This window comes from Nicotiana tomentosiformis, chromosome 6, assembly GCF_000390325.3.
Source record: "Nicotiana tomentosiformis chromosome 6, ASM39032v3, whole genome shotgun sequence".
Taxonomy (NCBI): Eukaryota; Viridiplantae; Streptophyta; class Magnoliopsida; order Solanales; family Solanaceae; genus Nicotiana; species Nicotiana tomentosiformis.
The window spans coordinates 74563122-74582270 of NC_090817.1; positions in this window are offsets into that span (position 1 = coordinate 74563122).

The following is a 19149-nucleotide window of genomic DNA, read 5'->3' on the forward strand; positions in this document are numbered from 1 at the left end:
TCAAAATTCAAACCAATCTCGGTGGTTTCCACTAGTAACTCCCCAAATATTTGACTTTTCTAAAATAGATTCATAGCTTATAAGCCTCAAAGAAATCTACTTCAAATCAATTTACTTTGTTCATAACCGATCCAACCATTTGAACAAAAATCAAATAAAAATCTTCGTCAATTTCATGTAAAAAGGAATTAACAAAATGAGAATTTATTTTTTATTTCAACAAGTTCCACTCCAACATGTAAAGATATTTCAAAAATTTTACACTTTATATTTTTCGTAAAATAACTCATGAATAATACTTAACCATTTGTAATGCAAGAAATGGTGTAATTCCAACCCGCTCATCCCTAAGAGCTAGGATCCACAACTAGAAGCCAAGTTCTAAACTATTTTACAATATGCGATTTGGAGGAAAAACTCCATGAAGTAGTAGGTTTCAACGTACCTCAATATGCTCCCAAAACTTTACCACAAGTATCCAAGGTATTCAACCAATCACAATCTACACAATTATATCCAACATGAGTCAAGAGTTATTCAACAATACCTAACAAGACCCATTTAGGCCTTTACTATAGGTACTTAGGTTCATCTTTCCTACCAAATGTGTTCATCCACTCTTAACAATCTCGTTTATAGTATTTAATAGTTCATTAGGGTTATAAACAACTAAACAATCTCATTTAATATCATGAATACCGTATATACACTCATTTATATCTCATAAATGAGGTTGGAGTAGAAGAATTTACCTTTTGAAGGAAACCCTAGAAAATCTCGTCTTTGGTGTTCTTGGTGATTCTTCCCGATTCAAGTGAATTTTTATGGATTGGATCCATGTATGTGTTAGTTCTAACATATAATGATGTTATAACATCATAGATGTACCAAGAAATCATACCTTGAAGTATATTAGATGTGGGTGTTGACCCTTTCTCTCTCTAAAATATCAAAGCTTCAAAAACCTTGCTCAAATTTTCTCTTCCCGCCTCCTTCTATTAATAGAAAATGGGGTGCGTAGCTACGCACTATAGCTATGCATCTGAAGCCCCTCTTGTCTTCCCTCTAGTTTTATCTACGCATGCTAGCGTAACTACACACCCTAGCTACGCTTGGCTTGCGTAGCTACGCTCCCTAGCTATGCACAACTCAAGCTTCTCCATTTCCTCTTCTATTCTTCCCGGTTTTATCTACGCATGCTAGCGTAGCTACACATCCTAGCTATGCCTGGCTACAAGAACTCTCTTCCCCCTTGATTTGTGATGAGCTCGAAATACATACTTAAATTATACTTGCTAGTCAAAGATAGTATAGTATAATATCGTATCTACATGGATTGGAGTTAAACAGTATTTTCGCAGTTTCTAGATTGATTGCTATCTAGGAGAATCAACAATTGAGATTTATATGATTAATAACTAAAATTAACTAAGAATCTAAAGCTATTGACTAATGAGTATCGCAACAAAGGTAAGTAAGGAAGTTATCAGTGGGAGAAAAATAGGGGTTGATAGGATAGGTGCAAGATAATTATTTGTGATATAACTCTAGATAATTCACTTCTAATGTTTAAGTGAGTCTCTCGAATTCACTCAATTATTAGTTCAAACGTTTAGCAGAAACTCCTCTCTCGATTAAGTCTCAACTTCTAAAGATGAACCAATTTAAGCACGTGAAGATATGCAAGAATACGTAGTGGATTGGTCTTTAGGAAAATCTTTTTCGATTATTCTCCTAACTAGGTTTAATCAATGATTCAACTAGCTTCTTTCGATTACTAAGAAGAATTAATGAACTCAACCAACAAGATAATGTAAAGATATCATAAGTTAAGCCTCTCTCGATTACATGAACAAGTAAATATAGATGCAACAGTTAAATCATCCAAAATGCTTCAATACATAAAACTAGAGTTATAATCCAGAAACAATCATCAATATACCAAATCCATTAAACCATAAAGAGAACTACTCCATAGATATGGAGTAATTCATCATAAATATAATTAAAGTATAGGAAAACATAAATTCAAACCAAACTCGGGTCTTGAGCGAGGAAGGAATGATGAAATTCTTGTGCTTTTTCTCCTCCAACTCCTCCTTAGCTTCCTTAGGTCTAAAGTATGTCAAAAGTTCTGAAAATAATATTTTTCTATGTATTTATACCAACTAGGGTCTAGCCCAAACGAAATCACCCTTTCCTAGCTGAAATAGAAAAACTTGCAAACTTATTGCTTTTCATGCGTCGCACTGTGCGTGGCAGGGTGCGTAGCATTAGTGTTTTTTCCTGACAGATCACAAAAACCCAGTCTCTGAACCTTGTCAATTTCTGACATATTTTTACCTTGATGTGTCGCACTGTGCATCGCCCAGTGCGCCGCACTAGTGTATTTCTTCAGCAGTTGCTTCTTCCTTGAATTTTGACGTCCATAAGTGATCCTTAACCCCCGAACACGATCTTGGCTTAATCCTTTGGGCTTTTACTCAGACTTCAAATCTCCAAATAGCTCGAATTAGTTCCACAACATCTACATAACTCGAAATCACTTCTACAGGGCATAAAATATACAATAAGTGCAAAACACTAATAATTAAAGCTCGCAACGAATAAAGTGCAGTAAATTGGAGTGCAATAAGCGACTAAAATACGAGATTATAGCCTACTATCAATTTGCTAATCCATGCATTTAGCCACTCAACCTAGGGACCTCCGACCCTTATGACCTTATGCTCAAGTATCCCAATGACCCCGCTACCCTCGCATGGGTCTGTACATACTTCGAAGTCTCACTAGTTATTCTCTTAAGCTTGAATTAGGCTCAATCGTATTAGAAAGCTTCTGAGGCTTTAGAAACATTCATCCTCGAATGTCAAACCGAAGCCATAATTAAGTTCAAATATCCAACCATAACCATCCTAGACATCGACACCAAATAACCTCTTATTAGTCATCCTTTTTGACTAACTCTCCAACTTCTCAAAAAATTCGATAGGGTCTCCTTTATAAATAGGACTATCCCAAGATTTTTACATTTTAGATGAGCACAAAATATTTTTATATAGATATATATATATATCAAGGTGGCCCAATACGGCTCGCATTCAATACATTGTATCCCTATGTTCCAACAAAGCAATCACAAGTGATTACAATGAAAGTCTTAAAATAAAATTGTGATGACCCAAAATATCATCTTTAAATTTAATAAGTAAATATGTATTCTAAGACCTCGAAAAGCACCATTTATCATTTCTCGACTTGTGTGCACAGTTCGTATAATTTTTCAGAAAGTTTTTATGTAAAAAATAGATTAAAATGTGAAATAAAGCTTTAAAACTCAATTGAGTTGACTTTGGTCAACATTTTTAGCAACAAGATCCGGATCAGTGTTTTGACAATTCCAGTAGCTCCATATCGTGATTTGGGACTTGGGCGTATGCCCGGAATTTAATTTGGAGGTCCCTAGCTCAAGTTATGACCATTTAACGAAACTAGCAATTTAAAGGCTAAAGATTTCCAAGTGTGACCACGGGGTTGACTTTTTGATATCGGAGCCGGAATCCGATTCTGAAATTTTGAACAGCTCCGTTATGTCATTTATGACATGGGTGCCAAATTTGACGTCATTCTGGATTCATTTAATATGTTTTGACACGAGATTTGCAAATTGAAAGTTTAAAACTCAAAGTTTGAATCGGGGTGTGAATTGTAATTTCAGCGTTGTTTGGCGTGATACGAGACTCCGAGTAAGTCCGTATTATGTTATTGGACTTGTTGGTATATTTGTACGGGGTCCCGAGTACCCCGAGAGTGATACGGATTGAAATCGGATCAAGAATTGGACTTAAGCAAAATCTGTATTTTTCCTTCTGCTGTAATCGCAACTGCAGATTTTTCTCGCAGGTGCGAGCTCACATAAGAGAGCCTTCGATCGCAGATGCGCTTGGGCGTGGCTGGGCAAAAGTCCGCAGGTGCAAAAACCTGCACGCACCCGCGCGTCCGCAGAAGTGGACCAAATGATCGCAGAAGCGAAGGCAGCGCAAGTGCGCATTTTTCCTCCGCAGGTGCGAGGCCTCGCCTGGCAGCCCCATTTCGCAGATGCGAGATTTTTCTCGCAGATGCGAGCTCGCATGTGCGAGCCCAGGCACCGCAGGTGCGGAAATGCCTGGGCAGTGTATATATCGAAGAGTTCGATATTGATTATATTTCATGATTCCATACTCGTTTATATCATGAATCCGTGAATTTATGAAAGAAAATTAGATTTTTCTAAAATCTTCCAAAAAATAAAAAATTTAGATTTGAAGGTCCATTTGATATCGGAATTGGACAATTTTTGTATGGTTGAACTCGTATCAGAACAGATGATCGGATTTCGTGAGTGTTTTCGGGATTTGAGACGTGGGTCCCACTGTCGAATATTTAAATAAATTTTGAATTTTTATCCAGAAAATTTGTAAATTCATATGGAATTAATTCCTATGATTAGTATTGAATATATCGAATTATTTGTGAATAAATTTGAAGCTTTTGGAGACAAATTTAAAAGGGAAAGCTGTGGTTGAGTAATTGATTGAATTTGCAAATCGAGGTAAGTGTCGTGGTTAACCTTGACTTGAGGGAATAGAACTCTTAAATTATTTGTTATGTAAAAAGCATCTGAACGACGTATAGAAGAGGTGACGAGTGTCTATACGTCGTGAAATTAATTGTTTGCGTGTTTACCTGAAAAATCATAAATTATTTTAAATCATAAATTAATTATTATAATAATTGTTTCTCTCCTATTCTTTGTCATATATTAATTCTTGAATTCCTGCATTAATTGTTACATGCTATTTGAATTATGTGATTTAATTGTTATTTAATATTTAGCAATTTAAATATTAAATTACCTATTTTCTCCCTGATTTTCATAATAATTTGCTATTTGTCATTGTTTGTTTCATAATTAAATCATAATTATTGAATGCTTGTTGTCCTATAATTTTATATTAATTGCTGCATTTATTGGAAAAATTTCTTCTATAAGAATTGATTGAAATGGATATATTGGAGGATCGGGTTGCACGCCGCAACAGACTTATTAAAAACTCCATATTGGAGGATCGGGTTGCACGCCGCAACAGACTTATTAAAAAGTTTATATTGGAGGATCGGGTTGCACGCCGCAACAGACTTATTAAAAAGTCCATATTGGAGGATCGGGTTGCACACCGCAGCAGACTTATTAAAAAGTCAATATTGGGGGATCGGATCGCACGCCGCAATAGACTTATTTAAAAGTCCATATTGGGGGATCGGATTGCACGCCGCAACAGACTTATTTAAAAGTCTATATATATACTTGATTGAAATAAATATATGACAGACTTGATTAAAAGGAATATATCAGGAGAGCGGGTTGCACGCTGCAACAGAATTGAATATGAATATATTGTGAGAGCGGGTTGCACGCTGCAACAGAATTGGTTGAAATAATAATGTATTATGACTGCTGAGTTGGCTTCAATTATTAAAAATGAGTTACCTGATTAATTTCTATTATTTGTTGTTGTTATTAATAAAGCGTACATGTTAATGTAAGTGAACCGCCTTAGCCTCGTCACTACTTCGTCGAGGTTAGACTCAGCACTTACTAGTACATGGGGTCGGTTGTACTGATACTACACTCTACACTTTTTGTACAGATTTTGGAGTTGGTCCCAACGACGTACCATAGACTTGCTCGGATTTCAGCTACCAGAGGAGACTTGAGGTATAACTGCATGGCGTCCGCAGTTCTGAAGTCCCCGTCTATTTTACTTTAGTTGTGTGTTTATTTTCAGACAACTTTATTTTATTCAGACCTTTATTTGTATTTATTCTAGAAGCTCGTGCACTTGTGACACCAATTCTGGGATGGTATTTAGGCACCATTATTTTTGTGGATTATTTCACTATATTTCAAACTTTGCTTCCGCTTTTGGTTCCTTGATTATTAATTATGTAAAGATTATTTAAAAATTGGTTAATATTATTCTAACGTTGGCTTGCCTAGCAAGTGAAATGTTAGGCGCCATCACGGTCCGAAGGTGGGAATTTCGGGTCGTGACAGTTGGTATCAGAGCACTAGGTTACATAGGTCTCACGAGTTACGAGCAAGCTTAGTAGAGTCTGAAGGATCAGTTTGGAGATGTCTGTACTTATCTCTCAGAGGCTATTAAGTTTAGGAACAATATCACTTCTTTCTTATTCTGTCATGCGATTTTATTCTATCATCGATGATTGAACCATTCTACTCTTATTCTCTCGCAGATGGTGAGAACATGTAATACCTCTACCGATGGACAGGGACCAGAACCCCCGATGGCAACTATGGCCAGGGGTAGAGGTCGAGGCCGAGGTCGTGCTAGAGGCCGAGGAAGTGGCCGAGGTAGAGCTCAGTCCAGAGCTCGAGCAGCTGCACCTGTTGAAGAACCTCAGGTGGACCTTCAGGAGGAGGTTCCAGTTCAGAATGTACCAGTTGGACCAGTTCAGGTCCCTGAAAGATTCATAGCCACTCCAGTACTTTAGGACGCTTTAGTCCGTTTGGTAAGTCTTATGGAGGGCGTGGCCCAGAATGGTACATTTCTAGTGGCACCAACCATCTCACAGGCTGGGGGAGGAGCACAAACTCCCACTACTTCCGCTCTGGAGCAGATGGCTCTCCAGAATCAGGCTCCAGCAGCCCTGCCAGTTGGGGTAGTTCAACCAGTTGTTACGGCAAAGATCGATGATAGGACCGCCATGGCTTTTGAGGCCTTATTGAGACTGGATAAGTTTACTAAGCTCTTTCTAATTCACTTCAGTGGTACACCTTCTGAGGACCCACAGGATTATCTTGAACGCTGCCATGAGGTGTTGCGGAACATGGGTATAGTTGAGAACAATGGGGTCGATTTTGCTGTATTTCAGATGACGGGTTCCGCCAATAGGTGGTGGAGAGATTATACATTGACCCGACCAGTCGGATCTCCTGCACTCACATGTGAGCAGTTCTCTCAGCTATTTCTGGAAAAGTTCCTCCCTATCACCCTGAGAGAGGAATTCCGCAAGCAATTTGAGCATCTACAGCAAGGCAGTATGACTGTTACTCAGTATGAGTCCTGTTTTGTGGATTTGGCCCGTCATACTCTCCTTTTACTACCTATGGAGGGATATAGAGTGAGGAGGTTCATTGAAGGACTCACTCACCCTATCAGACTTCAGATGGCCAAGGAAATCGGAAGTGAGATTTCTTTTCTGGCGGCTGCTAATGTCGTAAGGAGAATTGATATAGTTCTTGCACAGGAGAGAGGGCAGAGGTCTGATAAGAGGCCTCGTCAGTTTGGTGGTTACAGTGGTGCCTCGTCTGGAGGCAGAGGTAATTTTGGTAGGGGTCATCCTCCCAAACCGTTTCATTCAGCACTTCATGCATCTCCCGGTGCTTCAGGGAGTCACGGTCCTATTATGCCTTACTCTAGACAGCCAGCATTCAGTGCACATTCAGCTTCTATCAGTGCACTACCAGTACGGAGTTACTACAACGGTTATCCGACCCATTTAGGTCAGCTTCAGCTTCAGCAGCCACAACATCAGGATAGGTGTTATGAGTGTGAGAGCATTGGTCACATTAGGAGGTATTGCCCTAGATTGGCAAGTAACAGATCTCGGCAAGATTCTCATGCCATTATACCGGCACCGGTTGCTTTACCGCCTACTCAGCCAGCTAGAGGAAGGGGTCAGGCAGCTAGAGGTAGAGGTCAGGCCGTTAGAGGTGGAGGCCAGCCAGTTAGAGGCCATCCGAGAGACGTAGTTCAGAGTGGTGGGGCCCAACCCCGATTTTATGCTTTTCCAGCTAGGCCTGAGGCCGAGTCATCTGATGCTGTGATCACAGGTATTATTCCAGTTTGCCATAGAGATGTTGTTTGATCCAGGATCTACTTATTCCTATATGTCCTCCTATTTTGCTTCATATTTGGTTGTGCCTTGTGATTCTCTGAGTTCTTCTGTGTGTGTATCTACACCAGTGGGAGACTCTGTTATTGTAGATCATGTCTATCGTTCGTGTGTGGTAACTATTGGTAATCTTGAGACTAGAGTGGATCTTCTACTTCTTGATATGGTAGATTTTGATGTCATCTTGGGTATGGATTGGATGTCTCCTTATCATGCTATATTGGATTTTCATGCCAAGACAGTGACCCTAGCTATGCCGGGGTTACCTCGGTTAGAGTGGAAAGGAACTCCTGGCCATTCTGCCAGCAGGGTTATTTATTATATGAAAGCTCGACGTATGGTAGAGAAAGGGTTTTTAGCCTATTTGGCTTATATTCGCGATCCCAGTGCGGATGTCCCTTCTATGGACTCAGTACCAGTTGTTCGTGAATTTTCAGAAGTATTTCCTGCAGATCTGCCGGGGATGCCACCCGACAGAGATATTGAATTCTGTATTGATTTGGCTCCGGGCACTCAACCCATTTCTATTCCACCATACCGTATGGCCCCGCCAGAGTTGAAAAAATTGAAAGAGCAGTTACAAGACTTGCTTGACCAGGGATTCATTAGGCCCAGTGTCTTGCCCTGGGTGCACCATTATTATTTGTAAAGAAGAAAGATGGCTCTATGAGGATGTGTATAGACTATCGGCAGTTGAACAAGGCCATTATCAAAAACAAATATCCGCTGCCAAGAATTGATGACTTATTTGATCAACTTCAGGGTGCCAAGGTATTTTCGAAGATCAATTTGAGGTCTGGTTACCATCAGTTAAAGATTAGGGCTTCTGATGTCCCTAAAACAACTTTTCGAACTCGGTATGGGCATTACGAATTCATAGTGATGTCATTTGGGTTGACAAATGCCCCAGCGGCATTTATGGATTTGATGAATCGGGTGTTCAAGCCTTATTTGGACTCTTTTGTGGTTGTATTCATTGATGATATCTTAATTTACTCCAGTAGTCGAGAGGAGCATGAGCAACATCTTCTAAATGTGCTTCACACTTTGAAGAATAATCAGTTATATGCCAAGTTTTCAAAATGTGAGTTTTGGTTAGACTCAGTTGCCTTTTGGGGCATGTGGTATCGGCAGAAGGCATAAAGGTGGATCTTACGAAAATTGAGGCTGTTCAGAATTGGCCTAGACCTACTTCAGTTACATAGATTCGGAGTTTTTTGGGTTTAGCAGGTTATTATCGTCGGTTCGTGGAAGGGTTTTCATCTATAGCAAGCACTCTGACCAGATTAACCCAGAAAGGTGTCCCATTCAGATGGTTAGACGAGTGTGAGTTGAGCTTTTAGAAGCTCAAGACCGCTTTGACTACGGCGCCAGTGTTGGTATTACCCACATGTTCAGGATCGTATACGGTATATTGTGACGCATCTCATATTGGGCTTGGTGCAGTATTAATGCAAGATGGCAAGGTAATTGCATATGAGTCGCGGCAATTTGAAAGTTCACGAGAAGAATTATCTTGTTCATGACTTAGAATTGGCAGCCATTGTTCATGCGCTGAAGATTTGGAGGCATTACCTCTATGATGTCTCGTGTGAGGTATTTACTGATTATCGCAGCCTTCAATAAATGTTCAAACAAAAAGATCTTAATTTGAGGCAAAGAAAATGGTTGGAGTTGTTGAAAGACTATGATATCACCATTTTGTATCACCCCGGAAAGGCCAATGTGGTGACCGATGCTTTGAGTAGAAAGGCTATGAGTATGGGCAGTCTTGCGTATATTCCGGTTGGTGAGAGGCCATTAGCTGCCGATGTTCAGACTTTGGCTAATCAGTTCGTGGGGTTAGATGTTTCAGAACCCAGTCGGGCTGGGTTCTAGCTTGCACAGTCGCTCGGTCTTCTTTATATGAGCGCATTAGAGAGAGGCAGTATGATGATCCTCACTTACTTGTCCTTAAGGACACGGTGCGGCACGGTAATGCCAAATAAGTTGTTATGGGGGAAGATGGGGTTCTACGAATGCAGAGTCGTATTTGTGTGCCTAATGTGGATGTGCTTCGTGAATTAATTCTTGAAGAAGCACACAGTTTCAGGTATTCTATTCATCCAGGTACCGCCAAAATGTATCAAGATTTGCGGCAACATTATTGGTGGAGGAGAATGAAAAAGGATATAGTTGCATATGTATCTCGGTGTCTGAATTGTCAGCAAGTTAAGTACGAGTATCATAGACCTGGTGGTTTGCTTCAGAACTTAGAAATTCCTGAGTGGAAGTGGGAGCGTATCACTATGGATTTTGTTGTTGGGCTCCCATGGACTCTGAGAAAATTTGACGCAGTTTGGGTCATTGTGGACAGGTTGACCAAGTCAGCACATTTCATTCTAGTGGCAGTTACCTATTCTTCAGAGAGGTTAGCTGAAATTTACATTTGTGAGATTGTCTGCCTTCACGGTGTGCCCGTGTCTATTATTTCAGATCGAGGTACGCTGTTTACCTCACATTTCTGGAGGGCTGTACAGTGTGAGTTAGGCACGCAGGTGGAATTGAGTACAACATTTTATCCACAGACAGACGGATAGTCAGAGCGCACTATTCAGATACTGGAAGATATGCTCCGCGCTTGTGTTATAGACTTTGGAGGTTCTTGGGATCATTTCTTGCCACTTACGGAGTTTGCTTATAATAATAGCTACCAGTCGAGCATTCAAATGGCTCCATATGAGGCATTATACAGAAGGCGATGTCGATCGCCAGTTGGTTGGTTTGAACTGGGAGAGGCTCGGTTGTTGGGTAGCGATTTGGTACAGGATGCCTTGGATAAGGTCAAGATTATTCAGGATCGACTTTGCACAGCTCAGTCTAGGCAAAAGAGTTATGCCGACCGTAAAGTTTGTGTTATTGCATTCATGGTTGGAGAAAGAATATTGCTCCGGGTTTCACCTATGAAAGGTATAATGAGGTTCAGAAAGAAGGGCAAGTTGATCCCTAGGTATATCGGACCCTTTGAAATTCTTGAAAGGGTGGGTGAAGTAGCCTACAGGCTTGCATTACCACCTAGTTTATCAGCGGTTCATCCGGTGTTCCATGTGTCTATGCTCCAGAAATATCATGGTGACCCGTCCCACGTGTTAAATTTCAGCTCTGTCCAATTGGACAAGGATTTGACTTATGAGGAGGAGCCGGTAGCCATTCTAGACCGGCAGGTCCAACAGTTGAGGTCTACGAGTTATCCTTCAGTTCGGATGCAATGGAGAGGTCAGCCGGTAGAGGCATCTACCTGGGAGTCCAAGTCGGACATGCGGAGTAAATATCCACACCTTTTCTCCAGCTCAAGTACTTTTTCTAACTCCGTTCGAAGACGAACGTTTGTTTTAGAGGTGGAGAATGTAATGACCCAAAATGTCATCTTTAAATTTAATAAGTAATTCTGTGTTCTAAGACCTCGAAAAGCACCACTTATCATTCTTCGACTTGCGTGCGCAGTCCGTACAATTTTTCGGAAAGGTTTTATATGAAAAATGGATTAAAATATGAAATAAAGCTTTAAAACTCAATTGAGTTGACTTTGGTCAACATTTTTAGTAAACAGATCCGGATCATTGTTTTGACAGTTCTGGTAGCTCCGTATCGTGATTTGGGACTTGGGCGTATGCCCGAAATTTAATTTGGAGGTCCCTAGCTCAAGTTATGACCATTTAACGAAACTAGCAATTTAAAGGCTAAAGATTTCCAAGTTTGACCATGGGTTTGACTTTTTGATATCGGAGTCGGAATCCGATTCTGGAAATTTGAACTGCTCCGTTATGTCATTTATGACTTGGGTTCCAAATTTAAAGTCATTCCGGATTCATTTAATATGTTTTGACACGAGATTTGCAAATTGAAAGTTTAAAACTCAAAGTTTGAATCGGGGTGTGAATTGTAATTTCAGCATTGTTTGGCGTGATACGAGACCCCGAGTAAGTTCGTATTATGTTATTGGACTTGTTGGTATATTCGTATGGGGTCCCGAGTACCCCAAGAGTGATACAGATTGAAATCGGATCAAGAACTGGACTTAAGCAAAATCTGTATTTTTCCTTATGCTATAATCGCACCTGCAGATTTTTCCCGCAGGTGCGAGCTCGCAAAAGCGAGCCTTTGATCGCAGATGCGCCCGGGCGTGGCTGGGCAAAAGTCCGCAGGTGCGGAAACCTGTAGGCACCCGCGCGTCCGCAGAAGCAGACCAAATGATCGCAGAAGCGAAGGCAGCGCAAGTGCGCATTTTTCCTCCGCAGGTGCGAGGCCTTGCCTGGCAGCCCCATTTCGCAGATGCGAGCCCAGGCACCGCACGTGCGGAATTGCCTGGGCAGTGTATATATCGAAGAGTCCGATATTGATTATATTTCATGATTCCATACTCGTTTATATCATGAATCCGTGAATTTATGGAAGAAGAATTAGATTTTTCTAAAATGTTCCAAAAAACGAAAAATTTAGATTTGAAGGTCCATTTGATATTGGAATTGGACAATTTTTGTATGGTTGAACTCATATCGGAACGGGTGTTAGGATTTCGCGAGTTTTTCTGGGATATGAGACGTGGGTCCCATTGTCGAATATTTAAATGAATTTTAGATTTTTATCCGGAAAATTTATAAATTCATATGGAATTAATTCCTATGATTAGTATTGAATATATCGAATTGTTTGTGAATAAATTTGAAGATTTCGGAGACAAATTTAAAAGGGAAAGCTGTGGTTGAGTAATTGATTGGAATTTGCAAAGCGAGGTAAGTGTCGTGGTTAACCTTGACTTGAGGGAATAGAACCCTTAAATTATTTGCTATGTGAAAAGCAAGTGAACGACGTATAGAAGAGGTGACGAGTGTCTATACATCGTAAAATTAATTATTTGCCTGCTTACTTGAAAAATCATAAATTATTTTAAATCATAAATTAATTATTATAATAATTATTTCTCTCCTATTCTTTGTCATATATTAATTCTTGAATTCCTGCATTAATTGTTACATGCTATTTGAATTATGTGTTTTAATTGTTATTTGACATTTAGCAATTTAAATATTAAACGGCCTATTTTCTCCCTGATTTTCATAATAATTTGCTATTTGTCATTGTTTGTTTCATAATTAAATCATAATTATTGAATGCTTGTTGTCTTATAATTTTATATTAATTGTTGCATTTATTGGAAAAATTTCTTCTATAAGAATTGATTGAAATGGATATATTGGAGGATCGGGTTGCACGCCGCAACAGACTTATTAAAAAGATCATATTGGAGGATCGGGTTGCACGCCGCAACAGACTTATTAAAAAGTCCATATTGGAGGATCGGGTTGCACGCCGCAGCAGACTTATTTAAAAGTCAATATTGGGGGATCAGATTGCACGCCGCAATAGACTTATTTAAAAGTACATATTGGGGGATCAGATTGCACGCCGCAATAGACTTATTTAAAAGTCCATATTGGGGGATCGGATTTCACGCCGCAACAGACTTATTTAAAAGTCTATGTATATACTTGATTGAAATAAATATATGACAGACTTGATTAAAAGGAATATATCGGGAGAGCGGGTTGCACGCTGCAACAAAATTGAATGTGAATATATTGTGAGAGCGGGTTGCATGCTGCAACAGAATTGGTTGAAATAATAATGTATTACTGCTGAGTTGGCTTCAATTATTATAAATGAAGTACCTGATTTATTTCTATTATTTGTTGTTGTTATTAATATTGCGTACAGGTTAATGTAAGTGAACCGCCTTAGCCTCGTCACTACTTCGTCGAGGTTAGGCTCAGCACTTACCAGTACATGAGGTCAGTTGTACTGATACTACATTCTGCACTTCTTGTGCAGATTTTGGAGTTGTTCCTAGCGGTCTACCATAGACTTGCTTGGATTCCAGCTACCAGAGGAGACTTGAGGTATAACTGCATGGCGTCCGCAGTTCTGAAGTCCCCGTTTATTTTACTTTAGCTGTGTGTTTATTTTCAGACAATTTTATTTTATTCAGACCTTTATTTGTATTTATTCTAGAAGCTCGTGCACTTGTGACACCAATTCTGGGATGGTATTTAGACACCGTTGTTTTTATGAATTATTTCACTATATTTCAAACTTTGCTTCCGCTTTTGGTTCCTTGATTATTAATAATGTAAAGATTATTTAAAAATTGGTTAATATTATTCTAATGTTGGCTTGCCTAGCAAGTGAAATGTTAGGCGCCATCACAGTCCTAAGGTGGGAATTTCGGGTCGTGACAGAAATGCAAAGTACATTAGTACAAAATTCAAGTCTAGGCTTCATTCTCTTGAAATAAATTAGGGTGTCTTTTCTTCGTGTCGTCCTCCGCTTCATATGTTGCTTCCTCAACATCTTGACTCCGCCATAGTTCTTTAACTGATGCTACCTCTTTTGTTCTCAGCTTTCGGACTTGTCTATCAAGTATAGAAATAGAAAGTTCTTCATATGTTAGTCCCTCATATATTTACATGGTTTGTGGGGAAATGACATGAGAGGGGTCTCAAACATTCTCTCATTATCGATACGTGGAAAACTGGATGTATAAAAGATAACTCTTGTGGTAGTTCTAATTCATAGGCTACCTCTCCTATTTTCTTCAAATTCTTGTAAGGCCCAGTGAAACTTGGGTTCAATTTTCCCTTATTGCCAAAACGCATCACACCTTTCATTGGTGACACTTTAAAGAAAACAAAGTCACCCTCCTTAAAGGTTAACTCCCAATGTCGAACATCCGAATAGGACTTTTGACGACTTTGAGCCATTTTGAGTCTCTCTTGGATCACCTTTATGTAATGACCCATCCGGTCATTTTGTATATTGTATCCCCATTCCACTATTTATTGCTTCTTCTATGCTTGTTTGTGTTAATGTAACTTTTCGAGGTGGTTGGGTTGGTTTTAGGGATATTTCGGAGTGAATTAGTACACTTAATCCCAAGGTTAAAGGCTTAAGTTGAAAGAGTTGATTGGAGTTTGACTTTTGTGTAGACGACTTAGGAATGGAGTTTTGATGGTTCCAATAGATTTGTGTGGTGATTTTGGACTTAGGCATATGCACAGATATTGATTTGGAGGTCCGTAAGTTGATTGGAGGTTTTTTGGCAAAAGTTGGAAAGTTAAAGGTTTGGAAGGTTGAGAGATTTGGCCGAGAGTTGACTTTGTTGATATTAGGTTCGGAATTTTGGTTACGGGAGTTGGAATAGGTCCGTTGTATCAATTGGGACTAGTGTGAAAATTTTGAGGTCATTCGGAGTTGATTTGATATGGTTCTACATTGGTTTTAGAAGTTGGAAGTTCATTAGTTTCATTAGGCTTGAATTGGGCTGTGATTCGTGATTTTGATGTTATTTTATGTGATTTGAGGCTTTTTCTAAGTTTGTATCGTGTTTTAGGATTTGTTGGTATATTCGGGCGAGGTCCCTGGGGGCTTCGGGTGTGATTCAGATCGAAATCGGATTGATGTTTGAACTTAAGGAAATGTTGAAGCTTCAAGTGCTAGTGTGATCGCACCAGCGAGATTATGACCGCAGGTGCGAAGCCGCAGAAGCGGCGGATGTATCACAGAGGTGGTGTTAAGCTTGGCAGAGCAGTGGTTGCAGATGCGGATGTGGAGACGTATTTGCGAAAGTGCAGATGCCCTTGTTTGTCCACAGACGCGGAAGAGGCTAAGGGCCTCAGAGACCGCAGACGCGGTGGGTATCCGCAGAAGCAAAACTTTTTCCGAAAAAGTGAAAAGGGTTGGAGGCTATTGGAGCGCAGATGTGACTTTTGGACCACACCTGCAGAACCACAGATTAGAAATTTGTGAATTTTGTCAGGTTCCGAGGCATGGACACGGGGTTGACCTTTTGGATTGACTTTGCGTATTTGATTCAAGACCTTAGCTTTATCTTTTGGAATTGTGTACTATAGCTATTATTGATGATATTAAGTTGTTTGTAACTAGATTCGAGTCATTCGGAGGCCGATTCACTAGGCAAGGTCTTGTTGGAGTGTTGAGTTGCACGCTTTAAGGTAAGTAACACATCAAAACTTGTATTTGAGGGTATTTAACTTTGAGAAATACGTTATATGAAAGATATTCGGGTGATGTACATGCTAGGTGATGGACGTGTGTGCGTGCACCTGTGTGTTCATGGTTTGGGGAGGCCCTTAGGCTATTACTTGGCTTGTTTTGCTATCATATCTTATTTTCCCCGCATTTTCCCTACTTTAATCATTTGAACCGTGATTCATGTTAGACATCATGTCTAGGCTAACTGCTATTTGTTTGAAACTTGATAGGGCTATTCTTGATGTCTCAGAGCTATATGCTTTATTTGTACACATGTTCTCAGTCATGATGCTATATCCGTGTATGACATCTCTATCTCAGTATTTCTTATTTGATTACTCACATGTTGTTGATCCCTCTTATGTGTAACACTGTTAAACTGAGCATTTTGAGATGTGTTTATCTGAGACATGAATGGTAAATGACAGAGTTGGGCCATAGAGCTAGTTTGGTATTGATTTTTAGGTGACGCGTACGCCGGACCCATATTGGGCTAAATGTTATTGGTTTGGGGCGACGCGTGCACCATGCCTCACTATTGGGATAAATGATTATGATTAGCACGCTTGGGCAAGATCCGCCCCTCCGGAGTCTGATATGCCAGCAATAGGTAGGCACAATGTTTTATATACGTGCTTTCCGAGGCGTGGGCCCGGGGTTGACCTTTTGGTTGACTTTGCGTATTTGATTCAAGAACTTAGCTTTATCTTTTGGAATTGTTTCCTATAGCTATTATTGATGGTATTAAGTTGTTTGTAACTAGATTCGAGTCGTTCAGAGGCCGATTCACGAGGCAAGGTCTTGTTGGAGTGTTGAGTTGCACGCTTTGAGGTAAGTAACACATCGAAACTTGTATTTGAGGGTATTTAAACTTGAGAACTACGTTATATGAAAGATATTGGGGTGATGTACATGCTAGGTGACGAACATGTGTACGTGCACTGGTGTGTTCATGGTTTGGGGAGGCCCTTAGGCTATTACTAGGCTTATTTTGCTATCATATCTTGTTATCACCGCGTTTTCCCTACTTGATTAATTATTTGAACTGTGATTCATGTTAGACATCATGTCTAGGATAAGTGCTATTTGTTTAAAAGTTGATAGGGCTATTCTTGATGTCTCAGTGCTATATGCTTTATTTGTACACATGTTCTTAGTCATGATGCTATATCCGTGTATGACTTCTGTATCTCAGTATTTCTTATTTGATTCCTTACATGTTGTTGATCCCTCTTACATGTAACACTGTTAAACTGAGCATTTTGAGATGTGTTTATCTGAGACATGAACGGTAAATGACTGAGTTTGGCCATAAAGCCGGTTTGGTATTGATTTTTAGGTGACGCGTACGCCAGATCCATATTGAGCTAAATGTTATTGGTTTGGGGCGACGCGTGCACCATGCCTCACTATTGGGCTAAATGATTATGATTAGCGCTTGGGCAAGATCCGCCCCTCCAGAGTCTGATATGCCAGCAATGGGTAGGCACAATGTTTTATATATGTGCTTTGATGATGGACAGTTATGCTAGGCACCCGTAAAGTGCTAAGTGTGAGTATTGATGGATCCACCATAATATTGTTGATTGACATGTAGGCATAGAGGTATACCTTCCACATACTAGCTGTTAAATAAAATATTTTATCTGTGTTGGGCTTTAAACATTGTACTTGAAAGCATGCCTAAATTTCTGAAATGTGAACAAGCTGAACATGATATCATTGAGCTACTTGTTTCTACGTTTTTTCCTTTATACTCATTGATATTGGCATTTGACTATTATTTTGAGCTCGCCACCACTTTCAGCCCAAGGTTGGTGTTGTTACTTATTGAGTACATGTGGTCGGTTGTACTTATACTACACTCTGCACTTCGTGTGCAGATCCAGGTACATCTGGTCGAGGTGATTTCTAGACTTGAGTTGTTGCAACCTTTGGGAGACTACGAGGTAGTTGCTATGGCATCCGCAGTCCTTGAAGTTTCTTTTTTTAGTTATCTCTATCTTTACTGTTCTATTGTTCAGACAGTTGTGTTAGAATATTTTGCTTGTATCTTGTTATTTACTAATGATCGTGTACTCATTGGCACAAAATTTTGGGGATGGTTGTAGCAGTTTAATGGTTATATCCTCAGATATTTCATCTTATTTTTCCGCTATTAGGTTATTGGACCATGTTTATTCGATTTCATTGTTGTTATATAGCTGTTGGCTTACCTAACGGGTTGGGATTAAGTGTCATCACGACCAGTGAGTTTCGGTCGTGATAAGTTGGTATCAAAGAATTAGGTGGCTTATGTCTCATGAGTCACGAGCAAATTTAGTAGAGTCTAGCGGATCAGTACGGAGACGTCTGTACTTATCTTCAAGAGTGTACCAAACTATTAGGACTTTTTACTTTCTTGAATTCTTATCGTGAAAATTTGTTTTCTGAAGTTTGAACCTTGACACTTTTGTTCTCTCACAGATGGTGAGGACACGTGTGATCGGATCAGACGGACGACCACTAGTACCACTAGTTAGGGCCGTGAGAGGCCGTGACCGTGGTAGAGGCCGAAGTGTGGTCGTACTACAGCCAGAGTACATGTGGAGCCACCATTCGCTCTAGCTGAGGAGCAAGTACCAGATGTTGTTGAGCAGGTGGGGCCAGCTCAGGCGCCAGCATTGCCCATCATTATTCCTGGCCTTAAGGAGGACTTATCCCAGATTTTGACTGTGTACACGAGCCTGGCTCAGGCAGTTTCAGTTCCAGCTGCACCAGCCACTTCATAGGCCGGGGGAGGTGCCCAGACCCCTGCCACCCATACTCCAGAGCAGCTAGCTCGGGGACTTCAAACACCGGTGGTACTACCAGATCACCCGGTTGCTGCTGCTCAGGTCGGGGTTGGTGCACCTATGAGTGATGAAGAGCAGAAGAGACTAGAGCGGTTTAGGAGGCTTAAGCCTCAAGGGTTCATTGAGGAGGAGTCAGAGGATGGTAAGGATTTCCTAGACCGGTGTTAGCAGATTCTTTACACAACGGGTATTTTGGAGACCAGTGGAGCTGCATTTACCACTTTTCAGCTGACAGGGGCAGCCTACAGATGGTGGCAAGCCTATGAGT